At 41.7% G+C, this 19,370-nt stretch overlaps 1 long non-coding RNA gene across 1 annotated transcript; it reads right to left on the reverse strand.

The window, feature by feature from the left end:
• Positions 1-486: 486 nt before the first annotated feature.
• LOC117525095 lies at positions 487-14,445 on the reverse strand. The gene is made up of 4 exons (XR_004564955.1): positions 14,329-14,445; positions 8,727-8,733; positions 6,556-6,561; positions 487-498 (listed from the first exon to the last, which is right to left on the reverse strand). It is a non-coding gene; the product is annotated as an uncharacterized LOC117525095 (long non-coding RNA).
• Between the last annotated feature and the right edge of the window lie 4,925 nt (positions 14,446-19,370).

Genomic DNA, 19,370 nt, shown 5'->3' on the forward strand with positions numbered 1-19,370 from the left:
GCTTCAAGAGCAGGTTCCCCTAAGAAACAAAACAACAAAAAATAATGTCCATTTTTGCCGTTGTCCCTGAAGGTCTGGTTGGCACATGCTTTACTGCTAACTGTGTGCTGAAGAACCTTGGTGATGAGCCAAACAGACATGGGCAAGGGGAGGAGGGTAAGCATGACGGTCTCAACACAGTGTTGAAAAGTGACAGTTTGGCCGAGACCCAGACTCACTCTGAGGTGAGAGATGAACCATAGCAAGCCTCTCACATTGCTGGAGGCTGTCCAGATTAATTAGAAGACGTCTGAAGATCCTGAAAGCTGCCTCTGCCGGCCAGCTTTTCTTCCTCCTGTCTGACAGCGATGCCACCGCCAGTGGACATCTATCTCACGATCATGCGGCACAGGAGGGCCGCGTGATTTATCAGGGATCTTTTTTTTTTTTTTTTTTTGCAGCCTTACCTGCTGAATTTGTAAACAACTCCAATCAATCCGATGTCACATTTACAAATGGCTGCAGCTTCTAAAAATGACACGTCATTACAATAACAGAGAGCGACTCTCTAATGTAGATCATGGCCTGGAGATAAACTCAGGTTCTGAACATTGTCATTGATTTAATGTGCATCAGGCGCTTAGTTCAAGCTCACAGAAGACAAACATTGATGGCAGAGTAAAAAAAAAAAAAAAAAAAGATGAAAATGATGCAAAAAAAAATTAAGCACAACATGGGCACAAAGTTTCAGTGAGGTCAATCAGCAGTTAGACATTAACACAACTTTTGTAAGTTCACATTGATGATTAAATGAAACAATCAATATGTGCTTGTTGTATAAACTTTCAGCTTTGATTCAAGTCATTTAACAAAAATATTGCATGAGCAATTTTGGAATTATGGCCATTTTTTACACAATCCCTCCATTTTCAAAGCCACTGAGTAATTAAACAAACTAAATATATAAGTATTCAGATATAGTACAAGACACATCCAGAGACTTGGAAATGTTCACATATCCATCACCTGGTTAAAGAAAACTAATTATGAAAGTGATGATTTCTATTTCAATATAAGTTTAGTACATGGTAAGCAAAAAGCAGTACATCACAATACTTTGGGTATCGGAATACTGAGTAGGCATTTAGCAGGAGACAAATGGTACTTCCTCTGTAGTCTGCATCCAGTCGACAAAATGGTCAACTGTTGCGGACCAGAGGGTGCCAAGTTCACAGCTTGTCTTTGGACACCAGTCTCCTTCTGTATGAGGCAGATGGAGACGGGTATCCAACGAAGAAGAAACGATGATAGAGGACATACATGAAAATGGCAGCAACATCCAAGGATCTAGGGCATTGGACAAATTTACATTTACTAAGTATCAGGAACCGGCAGCACACACTCAAAAAATTGCTCATTGGATGAACTCAGTTCAATTATGTGCAGAATTTCCATCTAATAAATATATGTAGCCCAAACTTAAATAAAACACATCCATACAAGATAATTGAATTTAATTTAGTTGAGACCAGAGGATCCTTGGTTCAAATCCCAGCCTGACTGGAAAATCACTGAGGGCCCTTGGGCAAGGTCCTTAATCCCCAAGTTGCTCCCGGTGTGTAGTGGGTGTGTATGGCAGCACCCTGACATTGGGGTGAATGTGAGGCATTAATGTGTAAAGCGCTTTGAGCGTCTGATGCAGATGGATAAGCGCTATATACACTCAACAAAAACACTTTTGGTTTTGCTCCCATTTTGTATGAGATGAACTCAAAGATCTAAAACTTTTTCCACATACACAATATCACCATTTCCCTCAAATATTGTTCACAAACCAGTCTAAATCTGTGATAGTGAGCACTTCTCCTTTGCTGAGATAATCCATCCCACCTCACAGGTGTGCCATATCAAGATGCTGATTAGACACCATGATTAGTGCACAGGTGTGCCTTAGACTGCCCACAATAAAAGGCCACTCTGAAAGATGCAGTTTTGTTTTACTGGGGGGGATACCAGTCAGTATCTGGTGTGACCACCATTTGCCTCATGCAGTGCAACACATCTCCTTCGCATAGAGTTGATCAGGTTGTCAATTGTGGCCTGTGGAATGTTGGTCCACTCCTCTTCAATGGCTGTGCGAAGTTGCTGGATATTGGCAGGAACTGGTACACGCTGTCGTATACGCCGGTCCAAACATGCTCAGTGGGTGACATGTCCGGTGAGTATGCCGGCCATGCAAGAGCTGGGACATTTTCAGCTTCCAAGAATTGTGTACAGATTCTTGCAACATGGGGCCGTGCATTATCCTGCTGCAACATGAGCTGATGTTCTTGGATGGCACAACAATGGGCCTCAGGATCTCGTCACGGTATCTCTGTGCATTCAAAATGCCATCAATAAAATGCACCTGTGTTCTTCGTCCATAACAAACGCCTGCTCATATCATAACCCCACCGCCACCATGGGCCACTCGATCCACAACATTGACATCAGAAAACCGCTCACCCACACGACGCCATCTGCCCTCCTGAACAGTGTGAACCGGGATTCATCCGTGAAGAGAACACCTCTCCAACGTGCCAAACGCCAGCGAATGTGAGCATTTGCCCACTCAAGTCGGTTACGATGACGAACTGGAGTCAGGTCGAGACCCCGATGAGGACGACGAGCATGCAGATGAGCTTCCCTGAGATGGTTTCTGACAGTTTGTGCAGAAATTCTTTGGTTATGCAAACCGATTGTTTCAGCAGCTGTCCAAGTGGCTGGTCTCAGACGATCTTGGAGGTGAACATGCTGGATGTGGAGGTCCTGGGCTGGTGTGGTTACACGTGGTCTGCGGTTGTGAGGCTGGTTGGATGTACTGCCAAATTCTCTGAAACGCCTTTGGAGACGTTTATGGTAGAGAAATGAACATTCAATACACGAGCAACAGCTCTGGTTGACATTCCTGCTGTCAGCATGCCAATTGCATGCTTCCTCAAATCTTGCGACATCTGTGGCATTGTGCTGTGTGATAAAACTGCACCTTTCAGAGTGGCCTTTTATTGTGGGCAGTCTAAGGCACACCTGTGCACTAATCATGGGGTCTAATCAGCATCTTGGTATGGCACACCTGTGAGGTGGGATGGATTATCTCAGCAAAGGAGAAGTGCTCACTATCACAGATTTAGACTGGTTTGTGAACAATATTTGAGGGAAATGGTGATATTGTGTATGTGGAAAAAGTTTTAGTTCTTGGAGTTCATCTCATACAAAATGGGAGCAAAACCAAAAGTGTTGCGTTTATATTTTTGTTGAGTAAATACAGCCCATTTACCATTTAAGTATCACAAACCATTTGGCATCATATGTTGGTATTCACATATATGTCATCTGTAAACATCTGGGACAAAGGACGGTGAGATGATGGTGATGGAGTTTGTCCCAGGTGTGTTCCTACTCTTTGTTCACATACTCATAACTGTCATATGTAACCAAGGTTAGTACCTGGTGAGTGTTTGGATGCAGGGTTGTACTTAATTTCTATTAATCAAACAGCCTGGTACTCTCTGGTAAATCTGCCTGAAGTAGGCTGTCCTGAAAAACTGACTGCTCATGCAAGGAGGATACTGGAGAGGGAAGCCACCAAAACACTATATTATAAGACAGTCATAATTATAGGCTGCTGTGGCTGTGATTGGAGAAAGGATGCCTGTTGCATCACCCCTAACACACTTTCATGCTGGAATGAAACAGAGAAGTATTTTGTTAAAACGAAGACCTGACATTTCAGATAGACTCTGCCAGAAGGCCATATGGGAAACTTAAGCCTGTATTTGATCTGTTTTCTGTTTTACACCGAAGCATGTATATTCTCTATAATTGTCATATGTGTCTTGGTGGTTTTCCTCACTACATTGCAAAAACTGATGTCTAAGAAAGTAAAAAAAAGACTTGTTTGAAGAAAATTTGACTTAATTTTTTATCTAAATACAACCCCAGTTCCAATGAAGTTGGGACATTGTGTAAAATGAACACTACAAAGCTTCAACGATTAGTGTCCTCAGTTCCCAAACGCTTATTGAGTGTTGTTAGAAGGAAAGGTGATGTAACACAGTGGTAAACATACCACTGTCCCAGCTTTTTTGAAACGTGTTGCAGGCATCCATTTCAAAAGGAGCAAATATTTGCACAAAAACAATAAAGTTTATCAGTTTGAACATTAAATATTTTGTCTTTGTGGTGTATTCAATTGAATATAGGTTGAAGAGGATTTGCAAATCATTGCATTCTCTTTTTATTTACACTTTACATAACATCCCAACTTCACTGGAATTGGGGTTGTAGAAAAATAATCTTGTCAAGCATTTTTTTGACATAAGAAAAAAATGTCTTATTTTAGGAAGATGTATCTCGGTTTTTCTTGCTAATATCAAGCTGTATTTAACGAGTAACAAGGAAAGGTAAAGATTTGAAATCATCCAAGCAAAGGAACAAGATTGTTTTCCTTATTTTAAGACAGAGGCTGACCTTAAAATAAGAATTATTTCTGGTTTTAAGGCACTTTTTGATTATTCAGTGCCCAGACATTTTGCTAGTTTTCAGAATTCTAACCAAATAAAATTTTCTTACCCGATTGGCAGATTTTTTTTTGCTTAATACAAGACAATTTGGATTTTTTTCTTTTTTTTTTTTTTTGGCTTATTTTGAGAGGGACAGTTTTTGCAGTTTAGTCTTCTTCTTGCACTCAGATTTTGGGAAGTGTCTACTCTTGACAACGGAGTACCAACCTGTTTGCATTTCTTCATAATAAGGTAAATGACATCCCAGACATATTAGGTGACAACATGTAAAAATGATTGATGTGATTTTTTTTTAAACCCTTGAAATGAAGCTGAAGCTAAACATCTACACTGCAAACACGTCTCATTTCATTTCAACTCCATTTTGGAGGTGCACAGATGCAACACTTCATACGGACCTGCTTGTATAAACTGACTGAATAATGTAAACTCTACTCTGTAGTGTCACTTCCAAGACAAAATGCAGCTACAAGCACACTGTGCTGCTGCCGAATTCTCGGCTCTGCATATCAACTCCTTCATCTTAGAACGTGGCATTTTTACACCACGCAGTGTCGAAATGCAAACTCGTAACAGCGTTTGCAGAGATAGAAGAGATGATATTCTGAGTGTCTCTTTTCTGCTTGAGAGAGATCGTTTTTCTGAAGAAATTCTTTTTTTCACAGCTTGACTCGGCATAAGGAACATGGCCAGACAAAGCTGGAGTCGAATACAACAGAATAAACCCTGTTAACTGCAGCGTGTCTTTACCAGAGCTGCACATCCTGAGAAATAGGCCAGCACAGTTTCCCGTTGATGTAGCCAAATGAATTGTGCATAATTGCCCGGGGGAGCTGGAAAACAGACTTGCGGGTGCAGACAGGAAGGCAAAGCTGTGATCAGCCGTGATGACTGGCAGGACATTGTTAACAATCAGAAAACAGAGTCCCTCAGCAAGACCAACAAATGAGCTGGAGGGCAGTGATTTGCCCACATAACAGTAACAACGCTCTGCTCAAGAGCTGGACGAGATGGGCAGGAGTTGGTGTCAGAATTCACTTATAGCACTATGAAACAAATGGTTCTGTGGAGTCCATCAGAATGATCAAGATTTACATTTTACTTGAACATTTCTTGTAAATGACATGATAGAGCGATTACTTAATGCTTTGGGTTCCATTTACACACACACACACACACAAATATTTACATAGAACTGAAGGAAACTTACCCTCATGCAAATGGAAAATGATCTGCATGTGCAGCGGTTTGCACTGTTTTGGACCAAACAGATCATTTCCACCTCAGAACTGTATACAACATTTTTTTCTGCTTTGTTCCAATTCATTTAGGTAATTCACCATCTGTGGTCCAGTGACCCTCGGCCTGCTTCTGGAGGAATCAAAGTCCTTCATTCTTCCAAAGCCACAGTTATAGCAGATGATGGTTCAGTCCTGACAGGTGCCTCTGCTGTACTGTCTCACTGGGAATGCTTCTTTGAGCAGTTACATAAAGCTGATCCTCCTGCTGGCATGGTGAACATCTCCACCACCAGGGTTCTTGTGCCTGATTCTCCAGTCAAATGTGAACCAAGCATTTGTGACATCACAAAGACTGTGAAACAGCTGAGGGCAAAGCTCCAGGGAGCTGCAGCGTCAGAGCTGAGCCCCGACAGGTGGGAAGAGATGCTGTTTGTCTGGAAATGAAAACGATCTTTGTTTACATCTGGAAAACAGATTTTGACCATCCTGACTGGGAGAAAAGAGTTGTTGTCCACCCCGGAAGAGAAAGAGTGAATGCTAAAAAATGAACCGCTGTCTCAACGAGAAAAAGTGAAGTAACAATTTCCATAGATTTTTTTTAAGTTATTTCAACTTAACTAAAGTTATTTCAATTTAACTAGAGAAGTCAGCAGTTCGTTTTTAGAGTGTACATTGCAGCATTACAGGGGTATTGCACTGCTCACTGTGCCAGGTAAGGTGCAGGTTTAGTGTTAATAAGATCCAGTGCCAGTTACGTGCCACTCAGCAACCACAACAATCTGGCTTCACAACCAAAAGTCAACCACCAACCACATCCTAGTTCTGTAAGTACTCATTGGATGCAAGGATGGATATGGATGGATGGATGGATGGATGGATGGATGGATGGATGGATGGATGGATGGATGGATGGATGGATGGATGGATGGATGGATGGATGGATGGATGGATGGATGGATGGATGGATGGATGGATGGATGGATAGCTTTATTATCATTGTCATTACAAGTGCAACAACACTGAGATTACATCCACACTCACATTTCCGATGTGAGTGTGTGGTAGCTGCTGCAACTGGAGTCACGCCACCGCTAGCTTGGGGGGGGTCCCAAACTTACCTTATATTGGCAGTGTTTCACAGGAACTGTGAATGCTGTGCAGAACAGGGCCAGAAACTCTGAATTCTTCTTCAGGATGTGCTCTGGCTCCTCCACTGTTCAGTGCTTTCATGGACAGAGTGTTGTGTCAGAGTTGTGGAAAAAAAATGGCTTAGGTGCCTTTTTTGGCAAGTAAATATTTACTGACTGGACAATGATATGGTCTTTGTGGAATCAATGGATACCCTGATTGCAGCACTGGAGACTTGGGGGTCCAAATGTGAAAACTGGATGTCTCTGATACTAGGACTCTTTGGATGATCCTTGGGTACCCTGAAATGACTTTGTCGGACAACAGTTACTTAGGGTGCCAACATCCAACCCCTTGTCCAGATTGTGACACAAGGATAATGGATCAAGTTGGGAATTGCCTGTTGGGGTGAAATATGGTGGGACATTTTGGGCCACCATATTGGGGTGAAATATGGTGGTGACATTTCGGGCCAAGCCCTGAAGGGCTAGGCCCGAAACATCACCCTCTGTCTTCATTAAAGACTTGTTTAGGAGCTAACCGGCTGTGCAGATCTTCACTTTATTTTTTGTGCTATTTTTCTGTTTGATCCTGCACGCCACTACAGGCTCGGATGTACGTGTCATTTCATTATATTTCAGGAACATTGTTTGCCCCATGGCCGCTATGAAGGTTAACATGGCCTTGGTGAATCAAGAAGTCGGTGGAGGAGGGGATGGCTTGTAACCCAAAGGCTGTGAAAGTGGATGAAGGCTGCAACAGGTTCTCGGACCCAATCGAATGGGATTTTCCAGCCATCAGACCAGGACCAGCCATTGGTCAAAGGCTGTGTGTTTGTTGGTGTGCAACGACATTACCATGTTAAATAAATCCACACACAGGCATCTCTAGATAAACTCTGGATGTAATTCCCATCCAGAAATTGATCAAGAGACTATCTTCCTCGCCACTGAGGGATTACCACAATGACCTAGGAGAACTCTGATGAGGACTATCACTTGCATTATGAGGGAACATCAACTTCAGCATTTTGGTCTTGTGGCACATTTCTCTGTGCATGATCCAACGTGCAGGCACCTTACTGTTAACAACCCCTGCAGCAGATAGAAGGCTATTTTTATGAGATGGGGATGGACCATTTGTTCACCTGGGTGGCTGCTATCTAGAGCCCAAATCAGTTCTCTTGTGTCGTGGATGCAGCTCCCAGAATGGACCTTATTGCACAACAGGACAAAGATATCTGAAAGAGAAACAGTAGATGGAGGTTTCATCAAGATGACGACAGTAGGAACAGTGGCCACATCACATCATTACATGTGACATATCAGTTTAGACTGAAATTTAATAAACTGTGTGAGAATATCACATTTTTTCTTTCATAGCTTTAAGGTCAAAATATGGTTATACTATTCTGCATGCATCTGTCCATCTGGTTGAGCTTCCATCCCTCCGTCTGAGCAATAATTTGACTTGAGAAAGATATCATGAACTTCTACCTGCTGAGGAACCATTACACTTGTCAGGTATATGCAGGATTTCAGAAATAATGACTCCTAATGATCACACTGACCCTCTCCCAGCACCCTGAGCACAAACTTTTTCCATGTTCACACCTCAACATATAATGGTTAGATTTGACTTTCTCAGTCTGCAAGATTGTATAAAATAAGCAGCAGTATATCCACTGTAATAAAATGCCCACTGAGGAAAGGCGTGAAGAAAAAGAGGCGAATATCAGGCAACAGGAATAACCATTCGTCAGATTAGCATGAGACAAGAGGAATGAATCTGTACAAAAAAGTAATCAACCTCCCACTTTGATTCTGGCAGCAGCTCTTCCCGGCGAGTTTCTCTCCTCCTGCTTACAGGAGCGGGTTTAGTGCTCTCTGTAGCCTTAGCGCAGAGACAAATAGCTTCTGTAAATTGCCTAAACATGCTGCCAATAATGGCAGCGTAAGCATTAGAAGGATGATTTGGTGTCGTTAAATTAGTCTATAAATCAGTCTGAATACTGTTGCTGGGACAAACTTTTCTAAGCAGCTTAGGCTGAGCGGCGTGCGCAGTGGCCACTCATTAACTGGCTTGACATCACGCATGGCCTGCGTCCTGCAGACCGTTCCACCGCCGTTAGGCCAGATGTTTAACTGTGTGATTAAAGGCTTCAGTTTTCGTCATTCTAAGTGGACTGAATGAATGCTCAGCATTTTTTCTTTTGTTTTTGTTTTTTTTCCCATCGTGTTTAATGTCGTGGGCACTCGACTTGCTGGTGTTGTTGTGCAGCATTCATATGTGCAGAGGTGTTCGGCAACACACGCAGCTGCGATTTTCAGCTTGGCTGCAAGTCATTTGTCTTCAGGCTTTGAAATTAACACCTGCCAAAAATTAATTGTGGCAGGTAATGCTGCCAGTTTCTTGCCAACTTGGTGAGTACTGAATCAATGTCTAAAAGCCCGATGTCAGCGGCACAGTAACCGCTTCAGAGTGACTGGCCATGTGCACAAGCCTGTAGTGATTAATTGGTGCCATCTCAGCCGCCATATTGTTGGAGTCGGGCGTTTAAAACAGCTGCACACGTCACACTGAGACATGCTGAAAATGGCTCATCCTATGAGAAAGCAAGGTGCAGAACAACCTGTCAAATTAGGATTTTCTTTTTTTAACTCAAGGATTTGAACGGAACACATTCAAGCACTGGAATATAAAAGAGAGTATAGCACTGGAGTATAGAGTAGATACGAGCAAATTATGCAGTTGGCCAGTAAAGAAGCGAGTAGTCATCGACCCAAAATACAGTGACACTCAGACTCAGAGAGAGCAGACATCTGCCAAAGTCCTGTCATCTGTTTTTACAGTTTGTTGAAATTTTCTTTTATTTGAGCCTGAGCTACGATCCAGATTGCTGACCTTTGGTCCTGATTTGTAATCCTAAACTTTGAATTAATTTCATTTATACAGTGCCAGATCACAACAAAGCTGCCTCAAAGAGCTTCACACAAGTAAGGTCTAACAGTGACAGTGGTAAGGAAAATCTCCCTCTGATGATATTGAGGTAGAAACCTCAAGCAGACCAGACTCAAAGGGGTGACCCACTGCTTAGGCCATTCTAACAATTACAAGGTTTTGCAAACTGATAGCTAAACTTGTTAAGGTTTAGGCTTTGCCTTCCCCTTTCTCCCTTTCCTGTGTAACAACGTTGGAGCTTAAGAGGTGCTGCAAAGAGGAATGGGCAAAAACGGCCCAAAGGTAGGTGCACCAAGCTTGTGGCATCATATTGGAGAAGAATTGCTGCCAAAGGTGCATCAATGAAGTATTTGGCAAAGGCTGTGAATAATTATGTACATGATTTCTTGGTTTCTTATTCTCATTGAATTTGCAAAAATTAAAAAAAAAAAACTTTTTTGTCTTGTCATTACGGGGTGTTGTGAGTAGAATTTTGAGGGAAAATTTTAATTTACTCCATTTTAGAATCAGGCTGTAACATAACAAAATGTGAAAAACTGCAGCACTGTAAATACTTTCCAGATGCACTGTATATATTCATTCATTCATTTTTACCTCATTACTAGTCTTAAATTGTTCGTGTCACAATTTTTGGGGGAATATGTTGCAGGCCTGAAATACGGGAATGGGTGCATATTAACAAATAAAATGAAGTTGAACTGACAAAACATGAAATATTTTGGCTCATACTCTCTGCAGTTAAATAGAAATCAAAGCAAATGCCCAACTTTTTTCTGATTTATGGTCACACCACCATGCCATGGTCTTGTTGTAGTCCAAATATAAAAGCAACCTGTCACAGTGGCATCTGTCTTACTCTTTGTACTGAAGTGTGTCGTGCACACTATGATGTGGTACTGAGGTCCAGGTGTTTAAGGTCATGGTGCTTCCTGTTGTACTGTATGGTTGTGAGACTTGGATGGAAATCAGTGACCTAAGGACCCTAGCAGTTTGGAAGCTTGGCTGTAGCAAGTACATGGTCACTTTTGAGAGGTGGGGATGGACCGGTTGTCAGGGTTGGGTAGGATTACTTTGAAATGTAATCCAAAGGTAATCAGATTACAAGTAATCCAAATGTATGTACATACATGCATGTAATCTACTCCACATGTATTCTTTCAAAGTAATCCTACCCAACCTTGCCGGTTGTCTGCCTCGGTGGTTCCAATCCACTACCCAAGGGGGTTCCATACTGTGGAGGATGGCCAGCGCATCCTCCTAGACCTCACCTGTCCTGTATGTACTGGGCTCTAGAACATCCAAAGAGATGAAAGCCCATTCTCACTTTCAGAAATATGCATCCAGGAAAGACACAGTTTGAAACCTTATCCATGCCTTGAGAAACCTGGAAGGCTGAAGCAAGCGTTTGTTATAAACCAGGATATTCTGTCATCGTGTTGTCGTCTTTGCTTCATTAAATATGTACTGTATCTTTTCCATCACAAAGGTTGACATAATTTGGTCATACCTTGCAGTTTTGTGAAGCTGGTAACATTTTAGTCCATGTCGTGACATCACTTGGATGATTTTTGGAAATGCCAATGTTGTGTTCAAGTTGTGTTGAAGTTACATAAAAATCCACCCGTAAGATGCAGAAATATCACATCCACAGTTTGACACACAGGCAGAAGTGATCACCTCTCTTTTATGGTTTGAAGTTCAGTAATGAAATCATCCTGGAATCACTGACATAGTGCAGGCAAGGGTTTATTAAAGAAAACAAAAATAAAATAAAATGTTGACACGCAATGTGTAGTTTTCTTCAGTAGTTCATTGCGTGTCAGGAAGTCATGTGGGTTTGTATCAACACGAGTCCTCCTCACACTCTTATTTTCTCCCTGATGAATTGGCTGCCATCCAGCTGCTCTGGATCATTCTGGTCTAAAAGACGAGTGAGACAGAACAGACGGCCCCTGTCAATTTGTGTCCAATATCCTCGCACATACGGGCTCCCCGACCTGCCCGCTTCAATCTCCAGCACTATTAAAAGAAAAGTCAGTCTGCACGACGAGAGGGAGAGCTGTTAAAGGTGGAGGCGTGCAAACACGCAGGTAGACGTTTAATTATTTTTGTATTCAAAATTAAAATGCTGCTCTCCACAGTGATGCGGAGTTCATAACATATGTGATCAGATCCGTTGGAGGCGCTTATATTATGCAGCAAATTTTTTGATGCCTGGTTTATTGCACGCTGGTTCTGGTATTTACCTGTCAGGAGACTTTCCATTTCATTCAGATAAATGCTACTGCTGCTCCTTCACCCTACCTGTCCTCATCACTTTCCTCCCGTTTTGGAAACTTTATGGTGGTTTAGCAAATGGAAACAGGACCCAGACACAGCGTAGAGCAAGAAGAATGAGGGCCATTTCAGCAACAGCCACCCATCTAAATGCTGACATTGTAATTTAGAACCTTTCGCAACATTTGACAAAACACTTTAGTTTGACAACTGGTGTCCAAATACCTTCGCTGACATTAAGGAAAACAATCTCCAATTTACTTTGATTTGTGTAAACCAATTTTGCTGGAAAAAACAGCATGTACCGAAAGAGTAATGAGTTAATTTGAGCCTTTCTCTTGTCCTCAATGAATAATCATTGCTGCTGGTGTCATTAGACTCTTTAGTCCTCCTGGATGTGCAGGAAAATGAGATAACATTATGTCAATTTGCTGCAGTAAATGTGGAAACAAGGTAAAAATGTTTGAAAGAATCAGTCAGGGGCCGAGCGGACATTTGGATTACAGCATGTCGATGGCTTCTTTCTGCAGCCACTCAGGGTTTGTCTGTTTTTGAGGAGATGCTGAGTCATGCTTCATCACAATGTGCCGTGGAGCCGTTCTGCACATTCTGCACATTCTTTTCGTGTTATCGGCTGCAGCGTGTCGTCCAGAGGACTTGTGCAGCCCGAAGTGCTCAGTGTGAAACAGCACACCCAGGACGAGCTGGGTTCAGTCTCTCTCTGCTTCAGTACACTGATATTTGTTCCTGCTGTCTTTTCATAATTGTCTCACAACTCCAATAAAAATGCAAATCAACCATTGAATTTTTTTCTTAATTTATGTGTGAAAATTAATCACCATATTTTGTACAGCTGAAGGCAGAAGTCCAGGTTGTATTCTCATGTTCAAGTCTAAATGTAGAGAAAATCTGCCAGAATAGAAATGCATTTCAGCACTCGCTGTCATTTAACCCACGACATTATGTAAGAAAATAAAGACACTGATTAAAACAGGAGCGTCACTCTTGTGCTTGCATGATCTCTGATGACAAAAAGCAAAATTTGAATGTGAAAAGTTGTGTTGTTCAAAGGCTTTAGCGAAAGCCTAAACGTGTACCCGGTAAAATGTAAAGAAAGGACAGGTGGATAGGCAGAAATTCCCTGTAATTTTACCAACAACTTTAAAAGTATTACTTTAATTCCAGATGGCATAATGACAATACTGTAATTCAGTAGACTGCATACTCTTTATGTAAATATTAGAAGAAAATACAGTAATTCATGCTTTTCCCAACCTTTTGCAATTAAAAACAAAAACAAAACAATGGTAACTTGAATTGCTTCATATCACCATGATGAATAAATATGGTCTGATATGCATTTCCAGACGGGGACATCACATCCTCATAAGAATTTTTGAAGTCATTCCACAGTGAACTGAGTGAAATCTGGAGTCACCATTGTTGTTTGTCCCCATGCAGTCCCAGGATGCACCATGCACTGAAGCTGCCAGAACAAAATGCTGCTAACCGTAAAAAGATCTATTAGTCCAGGAGCCAGAAATCAATTTTGAAAAACTCAGTACCTCTTAAGGGGACTAAACGGCACTTACAGTGCAGCCTCAGTGTACCATGGCCTATACAAAAATGTATGATAGCCATCCAAGGGTGGTAGCTGTAGAGAGAATTACAATGGAGAATTATACAGAGGTCAAAATTTGCAAATGCTGCAATCATATTGAAAAGTTTACCACATTATTTGTCTGATCATAGCGATTCCAAAAATGTATAGTTTGGACTATCTATGACTACAACCGTGAGGCGGTCAGAGACTGTGGACATTTTTAAGTCAAGACTTAAAACCTATTTATATTCTTTTTCTTATGAATAGTTTTTATTTTTTTATCTGTTTTATTCTTTTACTTCTGTTTTTAATTGATTTTTTTTTATGTTGAACTGTTTTGTGTGAGGCGCCTTGAGACAGCTTTTGTTGTGATTTGCCGCTTTCTAAGCTGATTAAATTGAATTGAAAACTGAATTGAAATTGACTGAATTGATTGACTTATGGAGTTATGGGGTAAAAACAGAAAAAAATGGTGACAAAGGTCAATTTCAAGTTGTACAAGGGTCAAAAGTACAAGTTGCTCCAGTTTTGGAAAAACTGATGCAAAATATTGGTTGAGCTAAAATGATGAATTGACGTGTTGAATGTTTGGTCTCCAAAGTAAAGGTCAAACAAGTTCAACATCCGTTGGATTCTATGATGTGTGACTTACGTTACGTTGTAACATGATAACTACGTATGACAGATGGTGCAAACTGTTTACTCACCAATAATCCTACTTTTCAATCAGGAAGTGATGCTGTGGTTAGATTTCCTGTTGTGTCAGAGTGTGCATGTGACATCAGAGGCACGTTGCACTCTCTGCGTCCTGCAGGCACTGCTTGAAATTTCCCTGGAGATCAAACTGAGTGCTGAGGTACTGTACTTCATGCTGTGACAGCCACAGAGTGTAAAAATTAAAGATATAGGTCCAGGAAGTCATTTAAACCCTGGGTTTTATTCTTGATCCAAGAGAGTCAGAAACCAAGAAGCTCTGAATTCTCACTCAGCTTCTCAAGTGCTGCAGTCAGGGTATCCACTGACTGTGGAACCCACCGGTTTCCACAACCCTACCCAACACCCAGTCCCCAGAAGTGCTGTGAGCACTCACTGAATGAAAGCATGAATAAGGGCCGTGCTTCTTTGGAGCCTACAGATGTTCATTTTGGAGGTCATAGGTTAAAAAAGGAACATTAATAACAGTGGAGTCAAATACAAAATGAACCATTAATACAGTCAACATAAAAAAATGTAAGATTTCAAAGACTGCAATTTTAAAATACATCAGAAATGTATGAAATATATAAAACTGTCAAATTTGTTTTCAGTGCAACTTGACCCCTAGTCCTGTTTTTCAGTAGAAAAGCAGCATAGCGGTGCAAGCAGTCAATATGCACGCCTCCCAGTTCCAGGCCACCTGTACCCATTCCTGTTATTCATTTGGAGATGTGTCAGGTGAGACATCTCACAGAAAATGTGAGATGTCCAAAAATGTTTGCTAAATCAACTTACTGGAATAAAACAAGAAACAGAAGCCAAAATAAACTTTTTTTTTTTTTTTACACCAATACAACTGTTTTAAATGCCAGCGTTTTCTTTTCCGTTTCAGCTTTTATTATTCAATGCCAGTTTTTATTTTCAGTAGCAAACTCAGCTGTCTGTGGTCGGACTCCACAATAACGCCGTTTAAATTCACGTCTGATTTGAAATCACATGTGGGTTCAAGCCGTCTCCGAGCCTTTTGATTCGGGTTCTAATCCTCCAAGCTATTTTTTTTTAAACTGTATCAACTTTATTGCTGCAATACGTGTGTCAAGAGAATTAATGGTGTTCTTATTGTTTCGGTTGTGCATCCAGGCTGTCAAAATTCAAACAGAACTCAAATTCTTCCATCTCATCTACAAAGTCAACAGACTCCTCAGTCAAACTACGGAGGTGGAGGCTGGAAGAAAGCGCCGCTCCAGTCTCTGAAAACACTCTGCAGGAAGCACCCCGTGAACTGATAATAACAGGCCAAACAAGCCGAGAGATCAGAGCGCGCAGAGAGTACAACAAAGATGATGACACGCAACAGTGTGCCAGCACTGCTCCGTCTGCCACCCATTATGGATTTTGTCTTTTGACACAGTGTCAGTGCAGTAGGAGACGAAATCTCATATTAGTCGACTCAGTGACATTGTAAATTCAGTTGTAATGCTTTGTCATAATCCCTGCGCATTAATATCCTCCCAAATTTAACAAGCTTGCAGTGAATATGTGAAATTCTGTCAATCTCGCAGTTTGGACTGCTTATAAATATACAGGTCATGAATATAAATGGAATGCAGGAAATTAGAACAGCACAAAAACGAAACTCATTTAGATAGAAATTACAGTTTTCTGATTCAGCTCTTTTGCATTAATGATTTACGTTGTTGGGGAACATTGAATATTTGTGCAAAAAGCACACTGCTCCTAAAGTAGAGCAGTTATGGCAGACGTGAAGGCTGGAATGATATATAAAGTTGTTAAACTCAGCATCAACTTCCCAACTTGTCTCACACAAGGCCCAACCTGGAGAGTGAGTGCAAAAATACCAAAACTTGCAGTTCCCTGAATTGCCACTTGAGGCTGGTGTGAAAAACCAATGGTTTGTGCTTGGGGTTGCCGCTGTGGTTTCGGTATGGATGCCCATGTTGATGTGACACAAGGGTTTTTTCATTGAAATTTAGAATTTCTTTTATTATTATTATCCATGACAAAAACTCCTGTAACACTGGAATGTGCCGTTCATTTCTAAACTGGACGCTGTCTTGATCCAGTATGTCGTCTGACTAGCACAGGAATTGTGAAAAGACGTGGACATCTGCACTTTTTCAGCACATTGAGACAGACGTGGGGAGGAGTTCCGTGCGTCGCGGTGGAGCCGCATGGCGCAAAGCAACGCCGTGATGAAGCCTCACACGACATGTTGGGGCATGTCCACCTCATGCACAATTTCTTGGATAATCACACGACTGAAAAGCAACCGACAGCCGTCTGAAATCCACCTGAAAGCTGTCCTGTGAGACCAACACGGAGGTGGTTTTGTGCCGCGTAATGAACGGCTCTGTGGCACGTCCCTCCGCTTTTCTTTCCATGAAAAAAACTCCTGTAACAGTGGAATGTGCCAAAAAAGTGCTGATGTCCACGACTTCTGCCTTTTTGTGAAAGTCATACGACGTCCCGGATCAACAAAGCCTTCACATTGGAAATGATCTGGTTGTTTCAGCGGGGTTTGAGCCTGTCGATCGGCGCTCGGAGTACACCACGCTCTCAGCAGTTGTGGGCGGTCTTTAAACCGTCTGGATCACTCCTTAATCTGTGTAATCCCCATAAAATCGTCCCTGAAAGCCATATTAATTTTCCGAACGGTGTCCACCTGGAGGTCTCTCACAGTTTCTGGAAAAAAATTGATGCAGCAAAGCTCCAAATCGTTCAGACATTTATTTGCAATAAAAAAAACGACAAGAGGGGTGGACCAGTGCTCACACAAAGCCTGCTCACAGGCGAATGACGCAACCGACAGGCATGAAAAAACTCACGCGTGCGCACGAAGGTTCAAGCTTGGCTGATGCAATCACAGGTGATTGTTTGTTTGCTTAGGAAGCACGTTGTACGTAAAAACTGTTCACTTAAACAGCAGCTTACCCTTTTTTATTCTATCAAATGAAAGTTCTGTTCAAACAACCAAGCTAAAAATGCCAAATTATTGACTTTATGTGCAAGAATGTTGTTCGCTACTAATGCAACTAAATGACTGTTTTAGCTGTAGTAAGTACTATATGTTGTTATATTTGTCAGGTTACTGTGTTGTAGTTTTATAGTACTAAATAAAAAACGCATTTTACATTCTGCAACATGTACCAGATGGATATGGATCTGTCATCATATAATATTCTGCTGTTTTGAAATGATGTTAAAACATATTTAAAACGGCATCATTAATGTGTTGTTCTTTATATACTTTATATCATATCCAGGTAGGGAACAAGGTGTTGCCCCAAGTGAATGAGATCAAGTACCTTGGGGTCTCGTTCTCGAGTGAGGGGACAATGAAGCGTGTGATTGGTCGGAGAATCGGTGCAGCAGGGGCGGTGTTGCATTCGCTCTACTGTACTGTTGTGATGAAAAGGGAGCTGAGCCAAAAGGTAAAGATCTCGATCGACTGATCAATCTTTTTCCTATTCTCACCTATGGTCATGAGGGTTGGATCCTGACCGAAAGAACTAGATCACAGGTACAAGCGGCTGAAATGGGCTTCCTTAGGAGGGTGGCTGGTGTCTCCCTTGGAGCTAAGGTGAGAAGCTCGGTCATCCATGGGGCGCTCGGAGTAGAGTCGCTGCTCCTTCATGTTGAAAGGAGCCAGCTGAGGTGGTTTGGGCATCTGGTAAGGATGCCCCCTGGGTGCCTCCCTAGGGAGGTGTTCCAGGCACGTCCATCTGGGACCCGGGGAAGACCCAGGACTAGGTGGAGAGATTATATCTCCACACTGGCCTGGGAACACCTCGGGATCCCATAGTCAGAGGTGGTCAATGTGGCATGGGAAACGGAAGTCTGAGGTCCCCTGCTGGAGCTGTTGCCCTGCGACCCGAACCCAAATAAGGAGCTGAAGATGAGATATCACATCCACTGTAACTTCACTGTCTTTGTTCAGGGTCATTAAGAAGGTTTCTTACACCAACAACTAAAGATGCTACTGCACATTCCCCAGATCCTGATCATGAAAACTGTAAGTACATATTTGTCACACTATCTGTGTTTTAACTTTTAAAAATTTCCTGTGACATCATACAAAATCTTTCATTCTTACTATGTTTGCATTTAGCTCAGTCAGCATCCATATCCAGCACAACTACGTACAGTAGTGTTCAGAATAATAGTAGTCTACTTTTTTTTACTAATAGCCCAATTTCATAGCCTTAAGAGTGTAAATATCATGAATGCTTGGTCTTGTTGGATTTGTGAGAATCTACTGAATCTACTGGTACCTTGTTTCCCATGTAACAATAAGAAATATACTCAAAACCTGGATTAATCTTTTTAGTCACATAGCACTACTATTATTCTGAACAGTACTGTACCTCCATCTCTGGTACTTCAAGCACTATTACCCTGCATGCATCCATAATCAGTGTCAGTCAGTGTCAGCCAGTAGTACTGTGCCAACTGCCAACTTCCTTTATCAGCAGGGGAGAACACCATCACAAGCAGCCTATTCAGATGTGCATACTAACGCCTTCAGATAATTAATGTTAAATTGACAACAAACACTGTAGCCTCTAAACTCTATTTGTAATAATGCAGTGCATTTTGTTTTTGTTTTTTGTTTTTTTTTGTGCATTTTATCAGCCTAAATGGCAGATTTTCCAGACTTGAAGATGTTTGTAATCTTTATGGTTTTTCTTTTTTCAAAAGAATAAATGTCAGCTGCTATTCAGAGTGACAGACGCACAGAAAAGTGTCAAAAACCAGAAAGGGCCATTGATGACATTGAGTCAGAGGATTTGGTGCTGGAGGTCAGAGCTGCTTGTTGTGCCATTCCTGATAATGTAACCTCTCCGTGGGAAATGCTTAACTACATTCACACGGAGCAGCTTTCGGATCAGTATGGAAACCTAA

Source organism: Thalassophryne amazonica, chromosome 14 (assembly GCF_902500255.1).
Source record: "Thalassophryne amazonica chromosome 14, fThaAma1.1, whole genome shotgun sequence".
NCBI classification, from domain to species: Eukaryota; Metazoa; Chordata; class Actinopteri; order Batrachoidiformes; family Batrachoididae; genus Thalassophryne; species Thalassophryne amazonica.